We start from the raw sequence: 18,051 nt of genomic DNA, 5'->3' as shown, positions 1-18,051 counted from the left end.
TATATTCAAACCCTTGCACCCTAATCCGTTTCTTCACTTCCTCCTTTTCACTAGCTACAGTCAGCACAAAATCATCAGCATATAAATCTCCCATCGGAGTCCATTTCTAAAGTCACGTAAGAAAGTTTCAAGCACAATGACTATCAATAAGGTGTTTAAGGCTGACCCTTGATGCACACCAACGTTCACGGAAGACTAATCACTCAAATCTCCATTTACTCACCTGGGTGCGAGCACCCAAATACATAGCCATAACCACTCTAACCATTCATTTTCATCGATCCCTAGCCTTCTCGTTACCCACTTCACCGCCTCTCTAAGGACTCGGTCAAAGGTATTCTTCAGATCGACAGAAACAAAGTACAAATCTCTATTCTTTTCTCTATATTTTCTCTGATGCTCTGTGGCAATGAATATGGCATCAGTGGCTCTTTTGCCTGGCATAAACCCAAACTGCATCTCATCAATATTCACTCTTTCCTGAAACATACTTTCTAGGTCCCTCATCAAGACCTTCATTGTCTGGTCCAAAAGGTTGATGCCACTATAAAATCTTTCTTCCAGGGCATCACCCTTCCTTTTGTATACATTTACAATCACATTCTTCAGCCAGTATTCTAGGACAACACACATATTCATATTTATCAGATCAGTAACTCAACCTCCTTATAAATATCCTGAGGTCTCCAGCATTTCAGCAGTCAATCCATACACACCTGCTGCCTTCCCCAGCTGCATCATGTCTATTGCCTAGCTCACGGTAGCAGCATCGGTCAAAGGCCAAGCGCCAAACACTGGATCCGCTGATAAACCATCCCTGTTCCAGGCAAACTCATAATTTTTTCGCCGGTTATAACGATCTCTCCAAGCGTCTTTAATATATCATTGTCCGCCACTATCTTTCCCTCATCGTTCTTCACACACTGCTCACCTAGGATATCCCTTCTTTTACTTCCTCATCATTTTTGCCACCTTCAGTACCATAATCTTCCTTTCAGTACGAATTAGTTCATACACTAAAAATCCCTGAGACTCAGATTTCTTCGACATGAAAATAGCCCATCAAAATAACAAGGTCACAAAGATGAGGGAGAATTAGAATCTATATCACAACCTGTCCATGTAAGTCCAAAAAGTGAATGAGACTAACAAGGAAAAATTTTGACTTGGCTATTGCTAGAATCAGTATATCATATTCAGTAATGTTATTTACATCGAAAATAAGAAGATAACACCCTCAATAAGCATTAAACCCGCTAGTTTTAGGAAGAAAGGAATATACAAATGATGAAAGTGAGATAGCTAAAACTCTTAGCTCTTTTTAAAATTTGTATCAACGATAGAATTTCCATGTCTGATGCCTTCATCTTAACTATGGGTACAGTCACGAGCAAAAACTCTACCTTCTTGACGAGAGGGAAGTCGAAGACAAGGTAAGAGAAAGGCCAGGTACTTGTATACATACAAACAGCCAGTTCAGAGGTCAAAGAAACATACCTGGATCACAACACATCTCACGCCAGTATAGAATGGTTTTGACGAAACTTAAACGCATATCTGTCGATTATACCCTTCTTTACTTTGCAAGAAAGCTATATGACTACAGTATATGCATAGAACGAAACAGGGATTTGAAATTGGGGTATCGAATGCTAGGATAGTGTAATATGAATAGAGTACACAAAATGTGTTACGAAGTTGAGCGACATGGGATTTGTTGGTCGAGGGGGGGGGGGGAGGAGAAGGTTCACCCACAATCCACTCACATTGTATACAGTAGTTTTGCATTTTGGTGACTAAACAATAAGTGACAAATCATAGGTATCTTGTATAAACCTCGAAGCCTTTTACTATGCTGGGTGGTAACTCAGCACCAAAAAGACGCATCTTCATGTTCTGGGTTAAGGTGTCCCATATAATAATCATACAAAGAATAATTGGGGTTTATTGATCACATAATGCTACTCGGGGGAGGGAATTGTCAATCCCTTTCAATATCGGAAAAAAATAGCCTACCACTGGGCACTTACACTTGTACCCCCTCCACAATATGTCTACCCCCGATGTATATATGTCCCCCCCCCCAATGCATACATGCCCCCACTAATCTTGCTAGGTCAGCACCCTTTCCCACGCCTGAAGACGGCGTTATTGCATCAGTTCATATCAGACAGCCGACATGGGCAGACTATTTTACTGTGAGCTTGTAATAAACTCCTTATCTACCTGTTTGTACACGGAGTTTCTATTACCAAAGTATTGCAAGTTACATTTGGTAGCAGCGGTGTTTCGAACCATCACATTCTGACCGCCTCCTTGGATTTTTTGTGATACAGCAAGATACACGACGACTCGCATCTGCCAGCCTCGCCCCTCCTCCGTGCCTCTATACCTTGGCTGTGCTTTTCGAGTGTACCATTTTTCTCACCAGTGCTCACCTCTTAAACAACCGCACCCATACGCCTTGTTCCTGACCGCATGTGTCGCCGTCGCCGACCTACGCACCTGTTGCACCTGTTCCCAGCACCTGTTCTGAACTCATCATAGCTCCTGCCCCCACAGTGCCGCTTATCACTGTCTGCCCGCTGCCTGCCCACCACCATTCCCTGCATTTGCAACTCACCAGCTCTACACCTGCCTTGCGCCGACATCTGCCCTCCCCACCCACCACCGGCCTCCGCCATCGCCCGCATCTGGTCTGCATTACGGAGCCTCCTAGGACCGCCACTCCCTGCCGGTGATTCATCGCGGCTTCTCTTCTCCTCTCCACCCAGCCGTCTCTCCACCACCGCCCCGCCCCGCCCCGCCCCGCCCCAGCCCAGCTACACCCAGCCACCCTGCATGTCATACATCTTGACACTCCTGTTTCTACTGTGTAACTATAGTGTATCTTTCCTTTCTGTAGAGATTATCCTTGATTTTCTCTACAGATTGGTTATTGTAAATATTCCATCTCATTTCCATTACCCCGTTTTCATCTTCACCTACGTTATTTATACTCCATCTCATCCTTCGCATTTTATTTAAACCATTCATCCCCGCACCTTCATTCATATTTTCACACCTAGTGTATTCCATTCTCTCATTGTTATTTATACATTTCCACCTACGTATCCATCTTCATCCTTTCATCTTCCATTGCCGCATTAAATGTCATACTTTCCACGTCAACCGCTTACCACCAGCCCTCTCGACCCGGAAACATCACCTGCTCATACCCCGTCTGCCGACTCTAACACAATCACTCATTTACGAAGTGGCAGAGAGTACCACCGCCCTGTACCTGAGACTCCCGTTTCACTTCCCGCAGAATCACTTACTACCCGTCCTACCCTCGTAAATCCAGATACCTCCTCCTCTACTCCTGCCTCTACACTCCCTTCTTCTTCCTCTACTCCTTCCCCTGTCGTTCCCTCTCCTGCCTCCCTTCATACCCCATCTTGCTTGCCCTTAACTGCCACTACCTTCTCTCTCTCCCACACCTCTCCTGCCGCCACTTCTACACTTCCAGCCATGGCCAACCCTCCACAGTCTATCTATCTCGACGATGCCAATCGTCCCAAATTAATCTGCTCTAGTTCGTAACCATTCCATCTACTCGGCCTGTTCTTTTGTCCCAGCTCCTGACCTCCCGGTCCACCATGCTCACCTCAACCATGTCCAGTATTTCTTCTTTGCTGTTCCCATCTCTGTCACAATCATGTGTCCTGGTTCTTCCGTTCGCTCCGTCCCCGCTAGTGGTCTCTACAAAGCCCCTGACTATTGTACCGTCAAATCAGAGTCCGTCATCACTTACGCCACTCGCTATCACCAAGCTGTTCGTAAACACTCCTATGACATCTTTCAATCAATCGACATGCCTTCAACCCTACCTTCTGCCAACATTACCATCAACTCCCCTCACTTGCGCATGCTCACCTTCCTCAATGACAGTGATTTCATTATGGATCAATTTTCTCTGGCCTTCAGCCGTTCATGGGTTCATCCAACAGTTGTGTTTCCCCCTGTGGTTATTGCTTTCATAGGTTTTCTACTTATCATCTGTGCAGTGCATTGTTGTGTCAGAAAAATGGAACGTCAACTCCAGGAAATCAGAGTTGCTACCGGCATAGTACGCCCTACACACGACGTCGAAACTCCCCGTACTTAGTGCCCTCGCATTCCGTAACTACCATTGCTATCTAACATTTAACCAAACTGTGAACAGTACTCTGCCTACTAAAAAATGATGGTATTTCTTTCATGCATTACTGAGTGACAGTGTATCCTACAGAAAATACAAAGAAAAAAAAATGCAGGAAGAACAACAATAGAACTCTCATATCTACTCCTTGTTTATCATGTATCAAACTATTATTGTGTACTTCCCATTATATTTATATATACCTTCGACCCTTCCTGGATTTGTACCTATTAATCCTTGTATATCTTATATGTATATATCCTTCTAATTCCCTCCCCTCAACATGGCCATGTCTCCCCTACTGCCCCTGTATCATACTTATCCCTTGTACACACCTCCTGATCCTGCCTTACTACTATAATCAAACGCCATTTAACTCCCGGTGTCAGGAGACACCATCTCAGCTACCCGGGGGAGTAGTATACCCCCTCCACAATATGTCTACCCCCGATGTATATATGTCCCTCCCCCAATGCATACATGCCCCCACTAATCTTGCTAGGTCAGCACCCTTTCCCACGCCTGAAGACGGCGTTATTGCATCAGTTCTTAGCAGACAGCTGACACGGGCAGACTATTTTACTGTGAGCTTGTAATAAACTCCTTATCTAGCTGTTTGTACACGGAGTTTCTATTACCAAAGTATTGCAAGTTACACACTACTAATGGAGAAATAAACAAGTGGACGATGGACAGATGAACATTTTTATCTTTTTTTGTTTTTTACTGTTCACATAACTTTAACACAATACTTTCCGTCAGATAAGAATGGTATGTCCTACATTAATCGCACAATTAAGAAAGCAGTTAGCTATACAAAACATAGAAGCGATGGAAGTTCAATTCTCTAGACCCATGCTCATAGAGCGAGAGTGGGATTTATGTTTTGAGCTGTGTGTGTGTGTGTGTGTGTGTGTGTATGTGTGTGTATGAACAAAATAACTCAAGTTTATGAATCCATTTTTAGCAAAACTCGGTGGAGGGACTGAAGGAAACCTTATTTTTTTCAGAACAATGGGCCAAAGTTCGTGGTCACTCGGGTAGGTAAAAATTTCCCTAACAAAATCAGATATAAAAGTTTTTATCTAATATAGCCTAGACCAAAACATGGGGGAACGGTGAAGGGTAAGGTAAGCATGAAGTGATTTAATTCTAAGAATAATCAGTCAAAGATCAATGTCACACCCATGTTTGTTTATTTGTTTTGTAACTAAGTAGTTTCGATCCAATTTTAAGCAGTCTATATGGAAGTGTGGAAGGTCAGCTGAGAAGTAAGCCTATTTATATATTTATTTAGAACAGTAGGTTAATAATCAAGGTCATAGGGCAAGGTCAACTTTTTTTTTTTTTATTAAGACAAAACTTTGCGGACAGGTTGAATATGTGGTAAATATAACATATTCGATTTGGGAAGCAATTAACCAATGGTCAAGATCACAAGGAAAGCTCAAAGACCAAGGTCACAAGGCAAAGACAACTCAAACGGTTTTGATATGTGAACCAGTCAAGGAAGAACGAAGAGCTTAATTAATTTTTTACCCCTAAAGCTTGGGTTTCAAATGAGCTAAGCCCATCTCTTAAATAAGATTTTTTATTTTTCATCCAAAAGTAGGCTGTTATTAGTCATCCATAGCTCCGTAACTCCAGTGCTCAGAACTTTCAATTATATATAAGAATTCTCATCAATCTTTCATCTCTTATTAGCAAGTGTCCCCAGGACTCAAGGTGGAGCCAACATGGAGGTAGATGATGAATGGAGGTAATTTGAGAGGCTGTTGAAGGCTACACTCGTTCAAGCGAGTCATCATTTACAATACTCAGTCCTAGTGCCTGCCTGGCCCAGACGGGGATTTACTGCTTGCACTCGCTCACTTTTCTTGACCCACTTGACCTAAACACTCCGCTCCACTGTCCCCTGTCATTGCTGCATGAATGAATCATCACAACTTGTACGTGTGGCAAGTTCATTTATTACCTCCATCATGGAGTTTATGTTGTACCCCGTGTTGGTTTGTGTGTTGGTTTGTTTGTCTGTCTGTTAGCAGAATTACTCAAAAAGTTATATATGGATTTTGATGAAATTTTGTGGATGGGTGGTCCATGAGCCAAGGAAAAAAAAAATGATAGAATTTTGGGCTGGATCCTGATCCGTGTCCGGAGTATCCCTCACAATATCTCCGAAAGTTCTCGATGAATTTCAAAGAAACTTGGTGGAAAGGTGGGCCAAGGACAAAGAAAGAATTGATTTAATTTGGGGGTGGATCCGGATCCTACATCCACGGATCCCGATCCGGGATTACGCAAAAAGTTATGAAAGGATTATGATGAAATTTTAGGGAAGAGTGGACCACGGGCCAAGGAAGAATTGATGAAATCTTGGGGCGGATCTGGATCGGGATCCGAAGTATCCCACAAACAAAAGTTCTCGATGAATTTCAATAAAATTTTGAGGAAAGGTGGGCCTTGGACCAAGAAAGAATTGGTTACATTTGGGGGCAGATCCGGATCCAGATCCTATATCCACGGATCTGGATCCAAATCCTTTTTAATGGCAATCGCATTGGCGTTTTCTAGTTAACCCTATTTTTCTAGCCTTTCCATATTGACGCTGTGCTCTATGGTGTGTCAGACGGAAGACAGCAAAGAAATGCCAAGGTTTATTACACACTATTTGCCGCAGTAGATTCCTTTCACATTCTTCATGAGTACTTTTTCTGTGTCATGCAAGATCACTTGAGTTATTCCTTAAGTCATTTTCTTTTCTTACACCGTAATTTTATATTCTAAAGTACTTACTTGGCTAAACTCTTAGTGTACTAGAGGAACTGCACAAAGTAATCACTAATTTCCTATCACAGCGAAACCATGCATGTATTTTGCACTATATTATTGTAAAGCTTATTTACGCTTATTCTCTACTGCAAGTCCACTTTCACTGTATCCTGAGAGTGTTTCTTTATATCCGTAGTTTTCCTTAAATTCTAAATTCATATGTAGTAAAATTATTTACATGGCTGAATTCTTACTGCAACAGTGGAATTGCAAAAAAAAAAAAAAAAATTTTACTCTCACAACAGAATAAAAATGCACATATATTCAGTTTATTGCACTATGGATTTGGAGAAAGCATATGACAGGGTGGATAGACAAGGATTGTGGAAAGTGTTAAGAATATATGGAGTAGATGGGAAGTTGCTGAATTCTAAATTGATATGTAGTAAAATTATTTACATGGCTGAATTCTTACTGCACCAGTGGAATTGCAAAAAAAAAAAAAAATGAAAAATGGTTTACTCTCACAACAGAATAAAAATGCACATATATTCAGTTTATTGCACTATGGATTTGGAGAAAGCATATGACAGGGTGGATAGACAAGGATTGTGGAAAGTGTTAAGAATATATGGAGTAGATGGGAAGTTGCTGAATGCTGTGAAGAGTATGTACGATGGTGCGAAGGTTGCAGTGCGTGTGGATGGTGAACTAAGTGAATTTTTCTCTTTGAAAGTTGGTTTGAAACAGGGATGTGTCGTGTCTCCATGCTTGTTCAATCTGTACATGGATGGGGTAATAAAAGAGGTACAAGGTAGGGTAGTGGATGTTGGCGTGACCCTGGTGAGAGAGGATAGTGTTTGGAAACTCCTTGTACTGTTGTTTGCAGATGATACTGTGTTGTTGAGTGAAGACGAAGGGGAGCTGGAAGGCTTGGTGGATGAGTTTGAGAGAGTGTGTAAGAAACGGAATCTAAAGGTGAATGTAGGGATGAGTAAAGTGATGGTCTTTGAGAGAGGTGAAGTTAGTGAATGTGCAGTGAGGTTGGATGGTGAGGAATTGGAAAATGTGAGTACGTTTAAGTACTTGGGTAGTGTGATGAGTAAGGACGGAGGTTTGGAGGGTGAAGTGCTTGAAAGGGTACAGCAGGGAAGAAAGGTTGCTGGTTCTTTGAAAGCAGTGATAAGAAACAGGGAAGTGAGCATGGAAGTGAAAAAGTTACATGACAGTATTGTAATACCAACTCTAACGTACGGAAGTGAAGCTTGGACATTGTTGGAAGGACACAAGTCAAGAGTGAGAGCAGTGGAAATGAGTTATTTAAGAGGAGCCTGTGGAGTCACGTGGAGAGACGGGCTGATGAATGAGGATATAAAGGAGCGTTGTGGTGTTGATGTGGATGTGATAGGAAGCATTATGAGGAACACACTGAGGTGGTTTGGCCATGTGGAGAGGATGGAGGGTGAGAGACTGACGAAGAGAGTGTATGTGAATGAGGTGGAGGGGGGAAGAGGGAGGGGGAGGCCGAGGATGAGATGGAGGGATGGGGTGGAGAGGTATATGAGAGAGGGGGGTGTGAGTTGGGAGCAGGGCAGTGAATGGCGGGGGACAGGGCGACTTGGACGCGATTTGTTTGTGGCCACCCCAAACGGGATTGAGGCGTCTGGCAATAGATAGATAGATAGATTGTGATTCACTTGAACTGTCACCTGAGAAGGTTTTTCTTATACCCATACTTCTCCTTGTATGCAAAATTCTTATGTAGTAAATCAGTGCCCATGTACACTATTTACACATACCCATACACTAGTGCCTAATACTTAATCTTAGTGTGTAAATTAAAGAAGCACACAGTGCACAGTACCACCTATCATGCATTGCACTTGTAGTCCTTGCGAACTTACTGCCCTCACTGTCTGTTCAGGCAGACAAGGCACTTCCTATACAGTTTTTACCTTGCAGTATGTACCTTGGATTCACCATGCAGTGACATGAGATGCAATCTGCGTGGGTGACCATGTCAGGCATTACAACTGCACTGTGTCTCCTTGGTGCAGTTGGCTGAACCTGTCCATGCTCTATAAGCTGCTTGCAAATGAGTTCTTCCTCAAATTAGATGGAGAAAACAGTATGTACGTTTCAGCACAGTGATATCAAGAACGTGTAGGGAGGCCTTCTTATACCATCTGGAGCACTACCTAAAAGACTCGATGGCACCAGTCTGCATATCAGTCTTAAACAATAAGACACTTGTTTATGTTATCACTGACTGCATCATGCTTGATAATGGGCTCTATGGTCCTGCGGTCCTACTTCCCAGTACCCTGCATCTCACCCTTAAAAATTGTCATAAGCACGTTGACTCTCCACTTCTCTTGCCAGTGCATGAACAACATGTTACCAAATTTCCCGGTGAGTAGAGCCCCGTTCTTGGTCATGATGGGGAAGGCTGGTAGTGCTTCCTGCTAGGCCTGACAGTGCAGCAGGTTCCAGTCCCATGTTGAAAGAGAAACTTCGTCAAGTTTGAGACGTGTAGGAGTTGTTAATGAACAGAATCTGGTTAGCCCCAAGGTACTTGACCATTAGCAGTCACAATAGCACCTGAGAAGTTGTGAGGATCGTCATTGGGTTATCCGCGTCTGACGCTGAATACATTACAAAGTCCAGCACATATCAAATCTTGCAGTCACAAACGACAAACAACTGAATACCAAAACGATGATGCTTGGACATTATGTATTTGATAAATGTACCACGATGAAAACATGAGACTCGCCCACAACCACTTTCTGGAAAGGCTGGAGTGTCCAGGAGAAAGATTCCTCTAGCATGGTCAGAATTGGACGAACTTTTCACAACCTGTCATAGGGTGCAGGACCAAGGTTGGGGGAAAACTGTGGGCAAGGAACAATTGGCTCGATTAAAAAGTGGGCCAGCAGTGGTGGAGCGAATGCAAGCCGTCCCTTCCTTACTGGACTGCGAGTTACTGTCTAGGCAACCCACAACACTTAAACTAGCAGCGACCTACTTTTTAATAATCACTAGTTCTATATACATTTTAACTTGTTAGAGTCCCTTAAGAGAATATAGCAGTATTACGGTTAAGGCATGGGTCTGGTGATATACTGTAGAAATACTAATACAGTGCATATATTACACAATGTCTTTCTTAGCATGATTCAAAACAGTCGGACGTTTTACTCTGGATGCTGACCCCTGACTGAAAGTGTAAATAAACAGCTTTCGGGAAAGATCAAGTCATTGAATGTATGTTATTCCGTTTTATTATTAAAATCCTTGTGCAACAGGGCAACAGGGTATGTGAATTATAGTTTCTTACAGTACTACTAGTATTTGAAAAAAATTTCTGGGAGACTCTTGCAGTCATACAGCTATTTGTGTAGACATAGTTGACATAGTTAAATACTCCTCCACAACCCCTCACCTCTCATCTTCTAGACGTGTGTGTGTGGTGTGTGGGTGATGTCACCAGACAACAAAATCAAACGGAAGTGTTGTCGTCACGCTATGATTTGGAAAAAAGGAGGGAAACTAAAGCGGAAAGGAAGGAAAGGACCAACGATATAAAGAAACGAGGAAAGAAAGTAGAAAAGACAGGAACAGAGAAAGATACAAAAACAGAAAAAAGGACAGACATACACAAGCAGACAGATGCAGGCAGAGTGAACCATAGATAGACAGAAGCACAGCCAGGAAGAAACACAGATAAAAAAGCAGGAAGACAGAAACACAGGCAGAAAATAGTGCAGACTGAGGGCTCAGGTAGACAGAAACACAGGCAGAAAGCAGTGCAGATAGACTAAAACCCAGGCAGACAGAAACACAAGCAGGCAGAAACATAGGCAAACAGAATGAATCAATGAATAAATGAAAATGTGACATGGCAGTGCAACAGCAGAGGTCATGTGCCGCCGAACACAAACATTAAAAGAAAGTTAAAATACATAAAAACCATAAAAAGCAAAGAGAGAAACGGTGCATAAAACAAGCCAGCAGTATAAAAGAAACAACCAAAACTAAAACGTGGTGGAAAGATTGAGGTTAAATGAGAACATTATAAAACACAAACTAAAATATGGTAAAGCCCTACAGCTTGTGGAGAAGGCCAGAACTCAACACAAAGGATAAGGTGCCTCCACCCATAGCACAAGCCTCTTTCCCAGGCACTGAGGAGAGAAGGTACGACCCGTTGCCTACTTGGCACCCAGAAAGGTACCATCGACGAAGGTCCCCAAGATTGGGATATTGCACAAAAAGATGCCGCACAGTCAAAGGAACCAGACAGTCATCACAATAGGGAAGGGGCACCTTCTCCATTAAAAAAACGTGAGTCAGCCTAGTGTGGCCAATACAGAGACGGGCCGAAACTGTTTCCCACTGTTGCGATAGTCCCACATACCCCCCATCGCCCAGGTTCCGACAAATGTTGCAGTTTGTTTGCCCCTACTGCATTCCCCCTCCTCTGCCAGCAGTAACGGACAGCCTCCACAGTGGCTGTGCATAAATCCTCGGACGTGACACGGTAATGAGGAGAGGTAGGGCAAGAGGTAGCAGCTCTAGCCAAACAGTCAGCACGCTCATTGCCCATGACCCCCACATGTGCAGGGTCCCAACACAGTTGTACAGAGTACCCTCGCCTACATAATAAGTAGGGCCACTCTAAGACAGACAGGACTAGGGGATGTAATGGGAAGCCACGAGACAAAGCTTGTAGGGCACTGGCTGAGTCACTAAAAATCGTAAAAGAAGCTGGAGGAAAACTAAAAATCAATTCAACTGCGACTATTATGGCAGTAAGTTCAGCAGTACAAACAGATGCAGAATGAGGGAGACTCCCACCATGGCTAAGATCACGAAAAATGACACCAAAGCTTGTCCCCACAAGGGATTTAGAGCCATCAATATATACAGGGACTGAGTCACTGTCAGCAGAGGCATGTTTTAAAAAATAGGACAAAGCTGCCTGTGAGGAAAGGGAGGCCTTTCTTTCAAGGAAGTATGCATATGGTTGTACCTCTGTGGGAAGCCAGGGAGCCACCCGAGGGACACACATAGGCCAAACAGGGGAGGATTGAACACCCAAGTCTCCCATGGCAGCTCTGTACCCAAATGGGTGTCAACAGCAAGGGTGGGTGTTGTAAAAAGGGAGAAGAGTGACATCAGAGACAGCCTTACAACTCAGTGAGGCTGGAAGATGGTGAAGATTGTGCCAACACTGCACCATTAAGGACTGCCAGTGGAGATCCAGTGGCAGTTCATTTGCATCAACCAAAAGACTTTCAGTCGCGGAAGACCGGAAAGCCCCAGTTGACATATGAATCCCAGCATGATGGACAGAATTTAGTGGCTGCAGCCTTGCCTCAGTAGCAGACGAGTATACCACAGACTCATAGTCCAGTTTGCTCCTTACTGAGGCACGGTAAAAGTGGAGCAGGATGGTTCTGTCACTGCCTCAAGACAAATCAGATAGAGTCCATAGGAGAGACAGGGCACAGGGGTATGTTAGCCATAGTGAACTGATATTCAGTACCCATGTCAGTCTCCTGTCAAAAACTAGTCCAAGAAACCTTGCCTCGTCCACACAGCACACCCTGTGGCCATATAACTGGAAGTCTGGGTCCGGGTGAACACCTCTCAAGCGGCAGTAAAGCAAGGCCACCGTCTTTGTTGGTGAGAAACAGAAGCAGTGCATTGTGGCCCACCGAGAGACCCTGTCCAGAGCAAGCAGCATGCGACGTGCAGCTACTGACATTCGGGAAGCAGCATACCATAGAGCCAAATCATCAACATACAGTGAGGCTGACACCCCTTCTGAAACTGAAGACACAATACCATCCAATGCTAGAGCAAAAAAGGTCACATTGAGGACACTTCCTTGAGGCACCCCTTTCTCCTGAAGGTACTAAGGAGACAAGATGACACAAACCCTAACCCTGAATGAATGGTCACACAGAAAATATAATATAAATAGGGGCAGCCTGCCTTCTGAACCAAAAGAATGGAGTTCTTGGAAGATACCAAACTGCCATGTAGTATCATATGCCTTTTCTAGGTCAAAGAAAATGCACACGAGATGCTGCTGTCTAGCAAAAGCATCACATGCTGCAGCCTCAAGATGGACTAGTGCATCTGTTGTTGAGTGGCATTTTCAAAAACCAGACTGACAGAGAGAGAGACATTCATTTCTTTCTAGGAAATACATTAAGCACGAATTGACCATTTTCTCAAATAATTTAAACAAGCAAGATGCAATTGGCCGATACTCCAGTGGACTGTACCCTGCCTTCCCTGGCTTCTGGAATGGCAGGACAATAGCCTCACGCCAAGAAGAGGGAAGAGAAGATTCCTTCAAGATTCTATTAACCCGCCACATGCCAGCTATTTTTAGCCCTCTGTGTCACCCCAGTGCCGGCCATTTTCCAACCTTTTTCATTTGTCTAAAATGATAGATTTTGATGTGGAAACAACAAATTTTGCCATTAAAATGCCCACCAAGGTTCAGAAATGAGTTGTATTGAGTCCTGCATACTTGTGTAAAGATATAGCAGCTCTCTCATGCTCACCACGTATGTTAGAGGAAGCCGTTTTCTGTGTAAGGTATACTCAGGTATTTATGCTGGGAAGGTATAGCAATGTTCAGTACACTTTTCTGATTACTTATTACTTCAGCATCTATCACAATTTGCGTGTCTTTCTCACTGTGAATGCATTATCTTACACTTACTTGAAGATAGGTACAACCTGACTTCATTACATACAGTCCTGGCACTTACAAGAGGGTATTTACAACTTGACTTCACTATATAGTCCTTACACTTGCATGAATATATTTTCAACTTACACTTACATGAAAATATTTATAAAATGCCTTCACTATGTACAGCACTGGGTGAGGTACATAGGCAGAGTGAGGCAGAGTGAGGCAGAGCGAGCGTGAGGGGGGAAGCGAGTGAGTGTATGGCCTTGACAGCCTGGGGGATGGTAGAGGAACAGTTACCTTACATGCCTGCCAATTTTTACCCGCGAATCTTGGAAAATGCGGTCACAGTGAAGTTTTTTATTTTAGACCGTTTTAAAACGGCACTGGCACTGGCCACGGAATTATGTCAGACTGTTTTAACCCCTGTTAGGTAATGTTCTGAAAATTACACTATATGTAACCAGGGGTCTGACTGATCCCAATTTTAAAATATTTGGTAAAAATCGAAACACTTAGTTGATTGACACATGATTTTTTATTCAGATACTACAACCATTTGGCCACAATTTCGTATGAAAGTTATCAAAATCCATCTTCCAAAAAAAAATTAGGAAAAAAAAAAAAAAACACTTGAAAAATTTACCACCATAACAGTAACGTTTCTACTCCCCCGCTACAAATGATTCCCCACTATTGGACCACTGGATCATGGACATATATGACCCAAGTATGTGGTATGAGAGACATAAGCCCCTGAGTTTGTAAATAAGGCAAAATCTGTAAAGGTATAAATAGGGGAACCAAAAAAAGCTGGTTTTCGTGACACCTCTAATACATTACCTAATGTAGGTAGAAACACATGTACAAACAACATTGTATCCACACTATTGGCTCAAAGTTAACACAAAAACATTATAATGCAATTGCTTTGCATGTGATATGATTGGAAAGCCCATGTGTATGTAAAAAAATAAAATATATTTTTCTTTTCCTTTTACAGTTTTGCTTTACAAACAAAAGACATTCAATTCACATGGATTGATGCCTTGATGCGCCTTTTTATGACCTGGTTTAGTTGCAGTCCAGGCATATAGGGGAAGAATGCTCAGGGCACACGGGCAATGTAGACACGTCATGTTGGTCTTGCGATCCTTTGACCTGTCACACAGGGCACACCGCCTCCTTGTTCCATCTGTTGCAGGAGGCCTCATGTGAGGGATGTTGATGTCAAACACTGTCCGGATCGTCAGCTTTGTGCTCCTCTTCATGGTTCGGAATTCCATTCTTTCTTCAGCCCAGGGATACATCAACTTCTCAGCTAGGTCCATCATATACTGTCGACGTTCAATTCAAGGTTCTCCCTTCCTGGACCTAGTCTGGTTGCACACAATCCAGGAATTCACAACAGCTGCGTTCACCATGGCATAAAACATGCAGAGAGGCCAGCGCTTGGTCTTGTGGCTGCAGGTGTAGCGTGCAGTCATCTGGTCAAATGCATCCACCCCTGACTTGGTTTCATTGTAGTACAGAATGACCTCAGGCTTCCCGTTAGGTGCAATGTTAGGAGTGCTGTGCATGGAGCTGATAAGCCAGACAAACTTAGCGTTTATCTTATTGGACAAATGTGAAAGGACGAGTAGGTCCTTGTCATACAAGAAAGCTGTGGTGCCCTTAGGAATTACCTTCTTGTCTTTCATCAAAGCTAGTATGTCTGGCTTGTTTTGTTTGAGAGTCCCAACATATGTAAGGCCATAGTTCTTTAGCAGGTCTTCAACAAGAGGGATAGATGAGAACCAGTTGTCCCCTGTGATGTTTCTTTGAGTGTTTTTGTAAGGCTCAACCAAGTGGGTGGTCAGATAGTGGCCCATGCTCATACCTGCAGGTGGTTTTGTTTGTTTTCCAAGGTAACACATCAGGTAACCTGGGGTCTGACAGACCCCAGCAAAACTACACATCAGGTAACCTGGGGTCTACTGGACCCCAAGCCTTTATTAGAGGCCAAACTAATCAAGATCAGGAAAATTTCTAATCACCACACTCGTCTACACTACTCGTCAGGAAGGTAGAGGGAAAACCAAATTCCACGGCCTTAATATATATGTATGGCATGAACAAAAACAATGGCTGGGGTCACTCAGACCCCAGATTACCTGACAAGGGTTAAAACAGGACTGGCACGCAGCAGGTTAAAAAGGTTGAGGAGAAAAGACAGTGCATCATCATTCGGATGCCAAAGCATTGCGTAGGGAATATCATCTGGCCCTGGTGAGATGTCTGACAAAGGGAAAGGACAGATTGGAGTTCACAATAAGAGAAAGAGAGGTTGTAGGACTCCACAGTCCCTGAACGGAAGTCCAGCATCCTTGCCTCCTCTATCTCCGATTGTCTGGCAAAAATTGATGAGCTAGTATCTCTCTGACTGACCTCCACAAAGGCAGATGCAAAAATATCAGCCACAGCTGCACTGTCACCAACAGGCTCACCATGAGACATCAGCACGGGGGACCTGCCTTGAGTTAATTTTCCTAAAATCTTTCACACCCTCTTCCACACCTGAGACACTGGCGTTTTTGAGTTTACAGATGACACATAAGCCATCCAAGAGTACCACCTAGCTTGTTTCAGTACCCAACGAGCCTTAGCCTGTGCCCTTCAGAACTCGACAAGATTATGCCCTGTCCTGCATATACGATAACGGGAGAAAGCTAACTTCTTAGCATGTACAGCAACACTGCAATCCTCATTCCACCATGGTGCAGATTGATAGAGATACATGCCAGAGGTTTTAGGAACAGTATGAAGGGCAGCAGAATGCAGAATGGAGGTAAAGAACGAAACAGCCTCATCAATATGCAGAAAGTCTTCAATTGAGACATTAACAGAAATCAGAGAAGAGAAAAGAGATCAGTCTGCCTTATCCACTCTCCACCTCAACAGACGAGAACAGGGACTAGATACTGCTGCAGTAAGGAGGATGGGAAAGTGATCACTTTCATGGAGATCCTCTGTAACCTCCCAGGTAAGGTCCAGGAGAAAGTCAGGATAGCATATAGAGAGGTCAATTACAGTAAATGAACCCATTTGGTGGTAAAATGTGTAAACACCCCAGTATTGAACGGGGCAAGATCCTTATCCTCCAATAAGGATGCCAACAAACTCCCACGTTGGTTAATATGACAGTCACCCCACAAAGGTGACCATTAAAGGCCCCCATGAGAAGAAAGGGCATAGGTAACTGGCCAAGCAGGTTCTCAAGGTCTGCTCTTCCAACCACTGTGTTGGGTGGTAAATAAATGGAACAAATTTTATATTAGTGGTGAGCACAGAACCACACAGCAACACACTGGAGGTCAGACTGGAATTGGACTGGCCGATGAGGGATGTCAGCCCTCACCAAAACAGCACTACCCCTAACAGGACCCTGGGATGGCACTGAGTAAAAAGCATTGTACCCAGGTAGTGCATGGGGAATGGCAAACCCTACAAGAGTTTCCTGGAGACACACACACACAAAGGGGAATAAGTCAGGAGGGTCCGCAGCTTCTCCCAATTATTATGCAGCCCTCAACAATTCCATGTAGTATATTGGCTGAGAATGCCATAGTACCCATAGTGAAGAAGGAATCAGGATAAAGGGTGAGACAACCTTGCCTCCTGAGTGGGTTGGATTGATGCTTATGAAAGCCTTTTGGAGGATCTTGTCCAGCACCAGAAACCCGCACCATCTTTCTAACATCCTATGGCAAACGAGAGGATGAGGAAGTAAGTTTTACTACGCTCCTTCTTGGAGTGAGCAAACTGGTTTCTTTGGAAGGCTGCTTGGGGTCTGCCTTTAGGGACGTAGGACGGCCAGTGCCCTCACCAGAAGCCCCAGAAGTGAAAGTAGAGTCCACAGGACTCGATCATTTGAAGAGGCCATCCTATGCTTCATATCTGAAGCACCAACAAGCTGTCCAACAACATCCCCAGGTGGGGACTGGACCAGAGCTGAACCATCAGCTTCAGCTGTCACTTGGCTAGATCCCTCAGCCTGCTGGACGGAGAACAGGAGAGGTGTCGACAGATGGGGCAACAACAGAGACCTTAGGTGGCCAGTCTTCATGTTAGAAGACTCTGATGAACAACAGTGACGTTGCCAGATATAGATGGAGCCTCAGGCATACTGGTTATGGCGGGAAAAGGAGTCCGGTCAATGTGAACATCTGCTACCACCACAGAAGTGTGCAAGTCGTCAGCCACCAATGTGGGGGCAGAAACAGTCGTAGTGGTCAGGCAGACATCATTCTCACCAACAGCACTAACCATGGGGACAGCATTCTGCATATCACGAGATGAAGGAGTGGGTACTGGAATGGATCGAGGTTGCTTCTGAGAT

Source organism: Coenobita brevimanus, chromosome 113, assembly GCF_032717465.1.
Source record: "Coenobita brevimanus isolate Jiangsu-jjx chromosome 113, ASM3271746v2, whole genome shotgun sequence".
Lineage (NCBI taxonomy): Eukaryota > Metazoa > Arthropoda > Malacostraca > Decapoda > Coenobitidae > Coenobita > Coenobita brevimanus.
Note: the sequence above shows the minus strand (reverse complement) of the source record.